Below are 14,007 nucleotides of genomic sequence, written 5' to 3'. Positions count from 1 at the left end.
CCTGATTGTGGCGCTCACCTGCACGGCGCCAAACACGCATACGACCATCATTGGCACCAAGGCAGAAGCGACTCTCATCGCTGAAGACGACACGTCTCCATTCGTCCCTCCATTCACGCCCGTCGCGACACCAATGGACGCGGGCTGCACGATGTTGGGGCGTGAGCGGAAGACGGCCTAACGGTGTGCGGGACCGTAGCCCAGCTTCATGGAGACGGTTGCGAATGGTCCTCGCCGATACCCCAGGAGCAACAGTGTCCCTAATTTGCTGGGAAGTGGCGGTGCGGTCCCCTACGGCACTGCGTAGGATCCTACGGTCTTGGCGTGCATCCGTGCGTCGCTGCGGTCCGGTCCCAGGTCGACGGGCACGTGCACCTTCCGCCGACCACTGGCGACAACATCGATGTACTGTGGAGACCTCACGCCCCACGTGTTGAGCAATTGGGCGGTACGTCCACCCGGCCTCCCGCATGCCCACTATACGCCCTCGCTCAAAGTCCGTCAACTGCACATACGGTTCACGTCCACGCTGTCGCGGCATGCTACCAGTGTTAAAGACTGCGATGGAGCTCCGTATGCCACGGCAAACTGGCTGACACTGACGGCGGCGGTGCACAAATGCTGCGCAGCTAGCGCCATTCGACGGCCAACACCGCGGTTCCTGGTGTGTCCGCTGTGCCGTGCGTGTCATCATTGCTTGTACAGCCCTCTCGCAGTGTCCGGAGCAAGTATGGTGGGTCTGACACACCGGTGTCAATGTGTTCTTTTTTCCATTTCCAGGAGTATATATATATATATATATATATATATATATATATATATATATATATATATATGTGTGTGTGTGTGTGTGTGTGTTTCTGTTCAGAACATCTGCAGGTCGTGTGCCTCATATCACTTGTAAAACCCTGAAGTAGCAGTACTTGAGGAAACTTGACAAATAAAATCACATACATTACATACAATTATCTTGTTTAATGCGACTACCAAATTCGGCCCTTTGGCCTCATATTCAAAAATAATAAAAATGAAGTATGCATTACATTAAAATTGAAACATCTAGCCTTAGTCTTCAATACCTCTTAAAAATGAAAGAAAACATTGAACGAGCAATATATAATACTGGCTCTATATTAATTAAACTATTATAACTCGTACCGATGAGGTTCACTGGGAGAAAGATGACAAATCAGCTGAGTTCTCTGAGCTATCCACGGATGCTGAACGGAATTTCGTGCACGTATTTTGTGCATTCACGATATAAAAATAACTGGCAAGCCATACAGCTAAGCACTGAGGTAGTACTTTGCATTTACATACTACCTGTTTATCATGATGTGCCTTCCTCTTTCTTTCTCTCCCTCTCCTCTCTCTCTCTCTCTCTGTCTCTCTCTCTCTCTCTCTCTCTCTCTCTCTCTCTCTCTCTCTCTTCTGATGCATTCTTTTGTTTATTGTCTTTGAGTAAAATTATTCTCTTTAATCGGCAACTCGTACCAATTTTCTGAAACACACAAAGGTTCATATGCAGAACGTTGATACTATAAAAATGCTTAAGGCTTTATCATGATATTCATTACAACTGCAAAATATTTCCTTATTCTAGTTCCCGTACCTGTATTTGTGAATTCAAGTTACCTCCATTTTTCACATTATAGTGTTCCTCGCCAAACCATTGCATCCAAGGGTGGCATTCGTATTGCTGCAAAACTGTTTTAACATCACAAAGATGGGCTTCTACAGGATGACAGTTGCATCCTCTGTGAACAGTAGATACAAAATAGTGAAACAAGTTCTGCGTCTTCAGTTTATTGATCTCACGTACCTTTACCTGAAGTGGCAAGTTATTACACAGCAGCTTGGTGCCTCATACTACCAGTGTATTTTACACTAACAATCCACATTGGCTCGGTTCTCAGTGCATCTCATTCCTGGCATTGAATATTAACTACAACACGCAAAGCGTCCTTGCAACCCAAACTCGTCCTACGTCTCAACCAATACACTCATTGTCTATCAATACTGCCTCAACTGTTGAAAGCCGCGCGGGATTAGCCGAGCGGTCTGGGCGCTGCAGTCATGGACTGTGCGGCTGATCTCGGCGGAGGTTCGAGTCCTCCCTCGGGCATGGGTGTGTGTTTCTCCTTAGGATAATTTAGGTTAAGTAGTGTGTAAGCTTAGGGACTGATGACCTTAGCAGTTAAGTCCCATAAGATTTCACAAACATTTTTTTGAACTGTTGAAAATCACTCACAAGTACTCCACATACACTCGTCTCCTTCTGCACCAGCCCAGATTTATGAAAGTGGTTAACATCAATTAAACGAATCTCTTGAGGTGTGAGATGTGTAGTCGACCTTTCGATATGCGTCTCCTGAGGGTCGTACTCTAATAATGTTATTATGAAAAATTTTCCTCACTCTGCATGCACTACAGTGTACGTAAAGAATTTTTATCTTACAAATCAGCATCAGGTACGTCATATTAATTTATTATGACTTTAGTATCGGATATTTGAAACACATTTATCAGAGAGTATCCATACATACCACTGAATGTACTGTACCTGCATTTCACATTCGGAATGGCTTATCTCACGCTTACATTAACCAGTGATCTTGCAATGTAATAATCACTTATATATGTTACATAGGCAAAAGTCAAGTAATTTCATTACTCTGCATGAATTATTTTTTGGTGTTGCGATATTTTCAGTCAGTGTAATACGGGTCCGATTAAATATCGTTATATTAGGTTTCGATGTGTCTCTCCAACTTATCATACTTATAGCTACAAAAGAAAACAGAAAAATCATATAATAACTTAATAATGTATATGTTTCATGGACATTATCCTCTACCTACAGTGCAAATATTAAACAAATAAATTACTATAGCATCAAATTTGATTTTTATAAATTTTGAATCGAATGGATTATCTTTCGGTCATAATTTACAACTCTTGTACACTGTAAGTCAGTAGTAGTGTGAACTTACTTCGTTTTTTGCGTTCTATACGCTGTTGAGATTTCCGTAAATTAGTTATATGTATATATTTCTTCTTCCGCCATAAGTACTTTTCATTTTCGTCCGTGAATACAATGCTGATTTTTATTGGACTTCCTCTTCAGATGCAGGCAGCTACAGTGACATGACGTTATCATAATGCACGGAAGAAAAAAAACTTCCGTGGTTTTGCACTAAAAAGAACTCTCACACTTCATACTTAGATAAAAATGATCATTCAGATAACACAATGTCTACTACACACTTCTCACAAGAATACGTCTTCTCCTCGCCTTCCGGCGTAACAAAACACACCTTTGCCGACGCTTACTGTGGCCGCGCTAGTGTTTATTGTCATTGGTTTTTTAACTTTTATCGTAACGTGTCGTGGCTTTTCCTTACGTAGCTATACAATTGCCCCCACACCGGGCTGTGACATGCAATGGAGACGCACAATGTTTTGTGCACTCGTACAGCTTAAATTTAAATTTTGCCCAAAAGGGGTACAATGACCTTTATTTATCGGCGTATCTTTCTTTGTATATTAGGTTGGAGATGTCAGCTTTTCTTGTTTACACATTACCATACATGAAATACATAACTTACGCACAGAATGATAATTCATTAAGTAGCTGCAAGAGCGGCTACTTGTCTTTTTGGCAACATTGCCAGTCTCTGCACATGCGCAAAAAATATATTTGTTGGCTGGCCAAGAGCCGTTCGTGTTCCACGTATTATTGTGTATGGTCGTTCGCGTTTCCACTCGCGCTTTTACTGTCATTTTCACACTGAGTGTCGTACTATGCGTCGAATACTTTGCTGTGGCGTTGTTTTCCATTATGAGTGCGGTTCATGTGCGTTTGTTCTTCAAGAACCGTTGCTGTGGCAGATAATTCACCTTTGATACGGCCCGAGAAGAAATCTTCTCCGCCGTATCCGCATTTTGAGTGGACTGAATACTGCACATCAACACACGACGTCAAGATAAGCGATGCTTGCACAATTGTAGTTTGCTGATTAACATATCAGACGTTGCGTAGCATAAAATTACCAAAATTGTTTAGTTGCACTACTGCACACGCGTTTTAATACCATTCTTGCCATTCACATGTAAGTCTGACATTCCACCCATTATTTGTACTAAACGTAGAAAATTCTTAAATACTAAAACTTTACAAAATTCCTTCTTCATTTACAGTTACTGGTTAATACAGTTTGTTTGTTAACTTCATAATTCCTTCTTACACAAATACATATAACTTATTTATAGCTCATTAAATTGTGTTATTATTTATGCATTTAATGCTTCTACATTTTGTTTTGCGGTCATGCATACATCAGTTATGAGAGTTACATATTTTCGTAGGGCGAAATATAGAAAAACATTTACATTAGGATTCTACATTACGCTACACTTTGGCACCGCCTCCTGCGTTAGGGAGGGAATAAGGTATTCCTATTCTACTGGTTTATGGATTACTAAGGAAATGCTGTTCGTGCTTTCTTAAATCACTTATCAAGGTACTCCTTTTTCATGGAAACGAAACATATTAACGATTTACTCAGGTACCTTTTTTTCTAATAGTGTTGCTTATATTTGCTTACATGTAGCTTTGTGTTCGTAACACAGAAGTTTTTGCATTTCCTCATGCTTATCTCTTAACAATTACGTGGAAATGCCATCGTTTATATTCACATGTGACACTGTAGGAACTGATTAGTTTTCTTTGAGATCACGTGCCTCCGTGTTTATATGCACTTTGTAGTCAGTAGGTAGGGGTAAATATTTTGTAGCTGCAGTGCGATGATGTATATTCTTATTATTCATTTGCTTGATGACCAAAATATACACATAGAAATACTAATAACTAAATCACTTCTTTGAGGTGCGGCCCGTTTTTTCCATTTGGTACCTATAACACTCGTCGTAAATCTCCTCTTCTGCGTCGTATCGATGCACTGGTCACTGTAATATAAAAAAATTATAACTAACTTAAAAACTAATTGTATTTCGTAGCTCATAGCCGCTCATATACTGGGTCATCACATTCGTTCACAGACGTTCTTCATATTTCATTCTTATTTGTTTATATATTTATTTACTTGCATTTTCATTCTTTCAAATCATTTACCCTACAAAGAACGTTACTTTGACATCTCATACGGTACCTTTTGTTAGCTAACACGTCTTGTATGTTTCGTTGTAATGTTTTCTTTTACTTCTACTTATAATGTATATATCTTAGTACTGACGTAACCTTGTATGTTGATATAATATCATAATATTTCATTCCCTGATAGTAAATATAGTTGTTACATGTTATCATTTATTTTGAAATTGAGTTAGATACGTGTGCAGCTTCGCATTTCTATTTGGTTGCGCCGTGAGTTAGCTTGTTGCACTTCAGCAAGGTCAATGTCTCTTCCCTAGTACTGACGTAAGCATGCATTGTTGAGCGCGCACAGCTGAGTCGTACACTGCTCCAGTTGGCATTTCACTTCACGTGAAGCTGTGTTTTTACATTTCCTTCTTGTCAACTGTTTGTCTTTGCTTACAAAACAAGAAAATTATTTAAGTCTATACATATTTCATTCAAAAATACACATAATAATTTTTTTATTTATAAAACTATGACATTACTTATAAATATATTTTATGACAAGAAAACTACTGTGATATTGTGTCATTATTCATGAAAAGCTTTTAAGTCTTTTCGAGGGTGGAGACCTTTGTCTCTCCCTGTTCTTTCATATACCAACCTACAAGTTCTAGGATAAGGTATTTTTGCCATAATATATGGCCCTGAGTATAGTAATTGCCATTTTTATTTAGCTTACCGATCTTTGTCAATTTGGGATATGTTCTCAAGAGGACTCGTTGCCTTCTAAAAATGTATAACTCTTCTTAACTTTTTGTCGCATATTCTCTTTCTGTATTTTGCTCCCTTCTCCAGTGTGATTACTGCTTGTTTGATTTTATCCTGTAAAGTTAACTCTTTATTAGGTAATTTTGTGATGGTTGATTCCCATTCGTCAGTTTGCTTTGTGTTTAACATCAGATTATTAGGAGTGAAACCTGTGGAAGAGTGTGGGAGATTATTTACTATTTGCATAAATGGAGTCACGTATTCAATCCATCGTGAATGCTTATTAGGAGTGTATGTCCTTATAAATCTATTGAATTCTTTAAACACCCTCTTTACGGGACTTGCTTCTGGATGGAAAAAACTTACCAAGATGTGTTTAATGCCCTGTGTATTCATGAATTGTTTCTATTTTCTTCCTACGAAATAAGCTGAGTTGTCTGTTAATATTACTTTGGGTTTCCCTACTCTTCGTTATGTATGTGACACTTCCTTTTCCTCTGGGATATGGGCATGCGATACCCAGAGAAACTATTTCCAGTGGAGCTTTAGTTAATATGGGGCGTAGTTCTGCAAACTTTGGCATATTGGATTTGTTTTGTTCTTTGGAAAAGAGCACACTTTCTTGATATTTGTAAAAAACGTCTTCGTAAATTAGGAAAGTAACAAAGGTTGGAAATTTGTCTGTACATTTTGTGATTCCTTAGTATCCTCATACTTCACCTGTATGTTTGATAAATTCGTCAATATATCCCTCTGGAAAGCATACACATCACTGGTTAGAACTTTCTTGCTTCTGGTGAAACAAAACGCCTTTGTATAACTGATACCATTTACTTACCTTATGGTTTATATTCTGGTTAAGATTTTGTATTACCTTGTTCGACCTATTGTCTTCATGTTGTATCGTTCCCATTTGTTTACAAAATTTTTTGTAGTCTGATTTTTGTGTATTACTTTGCATCAATAATGTTCGGATTTCTGAATCGTGTTCAGACAGTTCACTGAACTCGTCTAGTCCCTGCGGTAATCTGGATAGTGCATCTGCGATAACATTCTGACTGCCTTTTATGTATATTATTTCAAAATTGAATTCTTGTAGGTACAGACACCACCTTGCTAGTCTTCGGTGTAATAGCTTACACGTTAAAAGAAAAATGATTGGTGATCACAATAGACTTTAGTATTCTTACCTCAAAGAAAATACTCAAATTTCTTAAACGCCAAAATTACTGCTAAACTTTCCAATTCTGATACAGAATATGATCTTTCTGACTCTGATAAAGTTCTGCTGGCAAAGCTAATGACTTTGAGTACTGTTTTTCCTTCTTATTCTTGTATCTGGAACAAACATGCCCCCAGCCCCTGTGACGAGGTGTCCATGCTTAAACAAAAGTCCTTAGGCATGTCAGGATGACCCAAAATGTTTGCTGATATTAATGCATTTTTAATTTTTGTAAATTCCTCCTGGCATCTCTCATCCCATAGCCAAGGCTTATTCTTTCTCAACAGGTTAAGTAGGGCATCGCTACTCATAAGTTTCCGCAGTATAAACTTTCGGAAAAAGGAGGTTAGCCCTAGATATGCTTTTAATTGTTATTTGTTCCTTGGGGGTGTGCCATTACGTATTGCATCCACTTTCTTTGGGTCTGGTAATATACTCTGTTCTGATACTATATGTCCGAAAAATTTTACTTGTTCTTTGCCGAAGTTAGATTTTTTCAGATTTGCTGTTATATTGTAATCTGTAAATCTCTGAAATACTTTTTCCATTAGGCTGATGTGTTCTGCTCAAGCTGATGCGGCTATTAACATATCGTCCACATAAATGGTAACCTTACCGAGCAATTCTGGTCCTAAGACGTTGTCCAGAGCTGATATAAATAAGCCTGCGCTTATGTTTAAGACAAAGGGTACAACTTGAAATTCATAACTCTGCCATTGCAGACAAATGCTGTGTATTTTCTACTCTCCTCATATAACTTTATTTGCCAGTACGATGTTTAAGATCGAGGGTGTTGAAATATTTGGTGTTATAAAATTGTTGTAACTGTTCATCTAAATTATTTTGTTTGTTCTTACTGGTACTAGGATTTTGTTTATGCCTCTAGCGTCTAAAACTAGTCGTACTGGTCCATCAGGTTTGATGACTGGTAGTACTGGACTGCAAATGGTGAAAATGATGGCTCTATGAGTCCCCATTTGCTCATCCGATTGCTTTCCTGCTTGACTGCTTCACGCTTTGTCCACGGTATGGGGTAAGAAATAACACAAAATTTTTCGTGAGGATAGACATTAAATTTATATTCATAATCTTTGATTACTTCTGGATTCGTACTAAAAACATTTGCATATCTAAACAGTAAGTCAGAAAGTTCTTGTCGTTGTTTAGTATCTGGAATATTTGATTCATTCAATTTTTGTTCTACTAATTCATGATTAGCTTCAGCGTAGGTATCATGTTTGTTATCGCATTTGTTCAAAAACTACATGGATATGAATGCTGTACAATGACTTTGGGCTCTGGTTTTACTTTTTCATACATCTCCGGTGTTGTAATTAGGCTAATAGAAAATCTTTGGTCTTTGACAAAGAAATGGCACTTACCATTACCTATGTCTATTTGAGTTTTGTAGGTTCTAAATGTGTCCATGCCTATCAAGCAGTTGACTATAAGTTTGCCAACTATCAAAAAATTACACGTCACAGAAAATGGTTCAGTTCGCACTGTGATAAGAGCTTGGTGTTTTACTAGTTAGGTTTTGCTGCCGGTAGCGGTTTGTACTTTGCAGTTTTGTAGTGGAAAAACAGGAAATTTATTCTGTCTTTTTAATTCAGCGAAAAATGCGTCAGACGTTAAATTAGTTGTGGAATCAGTATCAAGTATTAACTGTGTGTCTATAACAAAATTTTTCACCCTGATTACTGCTTTTACTTGTTCTTCTAGTGTATTTTTCCTCGATTCTATTTCATGTTGGTATAGATAGTCTTTTATGTCTCCTTGCTCTTCGAATCGTACGAAACATGTTTCAAAATCTGATTTGCCCCCACGTCTTGTAAGGTCTATAGTACGGGGCTCAACTATGACTGATTCAGGTTTTCCTGTGGTGTTGTCTGATCTACTTCTGCAAACGGAACAATTTCTGTCAGTTGTACTGTGTGATTGTTTCTCCAGTTTGTATCGTCACCAGTTTGCGACATACTTTCTGGAGTGTTCATATTGCTGTTGTGAAATGTTGCCGTATTGTGATTTTGTTGGGCAAAGGTTGGCTGCGGTACGGCGTGTGGCATGTTGTTGTTGTTGCCGTGCGCCGGCCATTGGTGCGGCTGACTGTTTTTACTTACACGTGGTGCATAATTTTGAGATAAGGGATTGAAATTAGCTTGTGGATGGTAATCGTTTATGTTATACGGAAAGTTTCGTTTAAATCTTTTGTTCTTGTCATTTCCATTCCCGTATCCATTACCGCGGTTAATGTATCCTTGCAGCTGCGCGTACCACCCTTGCTGTATGTTCACGTCTGGCTTTTTGTATTGACTATTCGAATTATGTTGTTGTGGTGCTTGGCTGTCTGACGCTGTATTTCTTATTACTCTCTCCTCATATACTAGGTCGATTGAATTTGAAATGGATAGAAAATATTCTGTGTCGCGCTCAGGTGTGGTAACTAATTTTTCACAAATGTGTGATGGCAAACGACTTTTTAAAAATTTTAAAACATCAACATGAGAAATAGGATTCGTCCAATAACGTGTTTTGTTGAGATACTTTTCAAAATACCCTCGCAAGCTACGATATTTGCTATTAAAAGGGGTGGGGTTAAAACCCTCTCGCCTAAGTCTCTCCTGTACGGGTTCTGACCAGTATTTGTCAAGAAATGCCCATCCAAATTGAAAATACGTGCTACAACGCTCGGCTACTTCGGTCGCCCACAAAAGTACATCGCCTTGCGTGTACCCAAAACAAACCTGATCTTTTGTGATTCAGTCCAATTTCTAAGAAATACACGTTGATAACCACTAATAAACACAACAGGATTCATCTTCTTACCTTTACTCGTAAATGGTGGAAATTGATAGTGCCTTAATAGACGTTCCTCAGCAAATATAGTGGACATGCTGTTTGCATTTTGTGCTGTGTTTACATAGCTCTCATAATTATTTACATTTCTCATAGGTACTCGTTCTGGTGTTACGCCATGTAATCTTTCACTCTGTGGTCTGTCATTACTACTGGCATTGATTGTAGGATTTGCAATGATCTGTGTGCATGCATATCTTTGGTTTGCTGTGGTTGGCACTTCGTTTAAGTGTACAGCTTGTATCTCTGTAACACTTACACCTAAGTAGTTGCGTATCCTGTGCTCTGTAGCTTGCAAATTGGTGTTTGCTTTGTTGATAATGTAATTTTCCTTTTGCTGAATAACGTTTTCAACTACATCAGTGATTAATCTACATTCATTCACTACTTTTTCCGCTACAGTACTGGTTTTGTCCAAAGTACCTGCTTCAGCTTGTGAAATTACATCAGATGAATTTTCTCTAATTTTGTCTCTTTCCTTTTTGGCACATACTGATTAAATTTCAACTGATGCTACTTTTAAAATGAATTCTTCAATTGCTATTGGTATATTTTCGTAATCCTTATGCAGTTTGTTCACTACGGTAGAGATGTTCTTTACTGTGGAAGTAAATTGTGTTTGTGTAGCTTCCAGGTTTGTGTGTGTGCAGCTTTTATTTGCTGCTCTACTGTATCATTCTGCTCATTAAGAGTGTCTAATTTCTGTGTTATTTCCGTAATGTAATTGTTTACCTCGAAAGTACATCTTGCTTTAGCTGTTTTTTCATGTATTTAAATTTTACATTCATTTCTTCGTGAAAATTCTTTGTCAAATCACTGATCTGTTGTGTGACTGTATCCTGGAAATCTTTTAAAAGTTGTCTCTGCTCTTGTTTTATGTTCTACATGTCTTGTGTGAGTATGGTAAGGTTTTGCGACAAACTGTCAAATTTTGTAGCTATGCATGTACGCAAATTGGTGTTTGTATTTTTTATTTCAGTGCTCAAGCTATCGAGTTTCTGAACTATCGCAACAAGTGCGCTATTTTGGTTGCTATCTAATGTACTTTGATGTTAACAACTGTACTTTGTAAATTAACATTTGGATTTCGTATGATGGGTGACGGTAAAGTGTCGTCTTAAATCATGTTATCTTCGCTTTCTATGTTTTCCTGTACAAGCAGAATGTTGCTCCCAGAGATACGTGATGTAGTTTCATCTACTGTCATCAACGTATCGTCAAAGATAGAACTCTGTGAAAGCTCACTAGCACTTGTTACCTCGGTTATGTTCATCTCTGGACTACTTAATACTTCTAAGTGTCGAAGACATGCCGCTGGCACTTCAGATGTTCTATCTTGCAATTGTATGCCATCTTGGCTCATTGCGTTTTCGCCATTGTCAACAATAATGGAAACTGATTTTTGTGCCATTTTGATTGAATATTAAAATTGAAATTTTGAAAAATAGGAAATTGAAAGATATTGTTTTTGGAAATTGAAAAGTACGATTTATGTGTCGTCAAGCGTTAATTCGCTACTTCTATGACGCACGAAATGTTATGACACAAAACTTCAAAAATGATCACTAATCATTATGTAAAATTCCTGAAAAATTCTCTACAATACATTTAGGAAAGGAAAATTAAGGAAAAGGATGTCTAATTACTACGCAGGAGACGCATAGCTAAGCAAGCAGTTGCGTAGCGGTCCTACCTTTGCTGTGATGAAACAAATAGCGTACTTTCAAAATTTTCTGTAAATTCCGGTTTCACTTTTAATTCCTTTTTGGATTGGTTTCTTTATCCACAAGAAAATTTGGTTCTGGTTATTTTGCTCCCAGTTGTGATATTGCACATGAAAACTTAAAAATATTTAGTACATGAAAAAATAATTTCATACAATCTCACAAATAATTTTGAACAATTTACCTTACACACAACTGGTTTCACTGTTTTCTCAACGTCCTGTCACGATCACCAGTTGTGCAAATATGTGTCTGTGTGTGTGTGTAAATTAAACAAATTAATTACTATAGTATCAAATTTGATTTTTATAAATTTTGAAGTGAATGAATTGAATCTACTACACACTTCTCACAAGAATACGTCTTCTCCCTACGAGAACTGAAGACAAAATCTTCTAAAACAATTGAACAAAATTTCCATCGTTTGTCATTCGTCTTCCGGTGTAACAAAATATATCTTTGCCCACGCTTACAGTGGCCGAGCTAGTGTTTATTGTCATTTGTTTTTTAACTTTTATCGTAACGTGTCGGGGCTTTTCCTTATGTACCTATATATTACCTACATTCAGGAGAAGTAGATAAGAAAAATCACACTCTGACCGAAGATAAGCACATCTTTGACAGTTTCACAACCCTATCCTATTGTCCAAGGCCTGCAAGGAAAACTAAGTAGCACACGTCAAATTATACTTGATCCCTAGTTTCTGCCTTCATTATAGGAAATCATGACTGTTTCATCATACATTATTATGAACTAACAACAGAAATCCCTTTCAAGAAGTTCTTCTAAAATTATACTCGTATAAACATTACTTTCATCACAAATTCATCGTTCTTACATTATCTCACACTTTGTCACCAATACACGGATGCAGTTGTTAATGTGATAGATGTGGTGAATACCTTGTGAATTTCAGAATCTCAATTTTCCTACATTCACAAAAATTCGGGTGCGTGGTCTTTCTTACTCTGTTGGGTATCACAAAGACATTAAAGAATTTGTTCAAGAGAGCATCCCGCTTATTTGAAAGATATGAAATCTCACTAACACTTTGTTAAAAAGTTACACATTCTTTTGTCGTACCTCCATTTTATGTTCAGTTAGTCTCTGGGAATGTCCTGATGGCATGGTAATAGCTTCCTCCACTTCACTCAGCGGAGGACAGTTCTTGAGAACTGAAAGACCTAGAAATGCTCGCACTTAACATTCAGTTACAAACACTGGAAATTCCTTAACTGCTAGTAACTTATCCAGATGAGGTGTAATTCCACCCATCGAATCAATATACCCCAAAAATATTATGCTGTATTTTCCAAACTCTGATTTTATTCCAAATTTACCGCTACCTTAATTTTTCTGGAAACTTTTAATAACCTACCGTCAATTCGGTTATACTTCGGCCACGACTTTTCCACTATAAATACGTCATATACCAACACGTAAAACACAGTTCAGACTTCATGTGAAAGCAGCACAGGACACATTCAGAACAAACTGAAGTTTTCAAAACTGATACCAAATCCCTAAACAAAGAAATAGAGTATACTGGCGGCAAGATGTTGTTCACTTTGTCAATAACTTGCACGTCAAGTTTTTGAGAGGAAAACGTTGCAATAACTCATACAGATAGTCTAGTCTGTCGGTTTCAGGTAGTGTAATCGAGTATATTTATTTGGAATCCATCGCAAATTGAACGCAACCAAATGCCTTTGACAAAGGTAGAATTACTATACGAGATAATGGCTGGTTCTTGTAACGATGTGTCGATTTCTGCTTCAGAGTTTCCCGTATGAACTAAAGAAATGGCATAGCGTCTTATAAGAACTTACCGTGCTGTCTTACTTGAAACTTATACCTAAAATCTTTAATTGTTCCCTTTACGTCGGAGAGCACCGTAGCGTGGTACTGAAGAATTTTCAACCACCCCATTCACGTCAGAAGACTTTCGACAACGTTGGCCTTATCTTTCATGACTTGAGTAAGCTCTTCGTTTTGGTCAAGACCAGAAAGCGATGTACAGTGTTTACCAACACATCCATTGAAAGATTCTGGCTCCATTTGTGTTCCAAACTTATTAAGAAACTTTAAACAGCTAGACTTTGCATCTTCTGACATGACGCAGTCCTCAAATGGGTATGCCCTCGACACAAAAACAAATTTCTCCTCTAGTCAAATTGATTATATTTGGGCAGGTGTTCAAAAAGTTGAGTCCCAAAATTGCTTCTCTTGACAACAAAGGTATGGAACGGGTATGTCGCTTTTGCACGCCTTCATAATTTCATCTTATTTTGAGATTATTTAACATCTATACTAAATATTTATTTTTCTGTCACAT

This window comes from Schistocerca nitens, chromosome 6, assembly GCF_023898315.1.
Source record: "Schistocerca nitens isolate TAMUIC-IGC-003100 chromosome 6, iqSchNite1.1, whole genome shotgun sequence".
Taxonomy (NCBI): domain Eukaryota; kingdom Metazoa; phylum Arthropoda; class Insecta; order Orthoptera; family Acrididae; genus Schistocerca; species Schistocerca nitens.
This window is presented reverse-complemented; position numbering follows the sequence as displayed.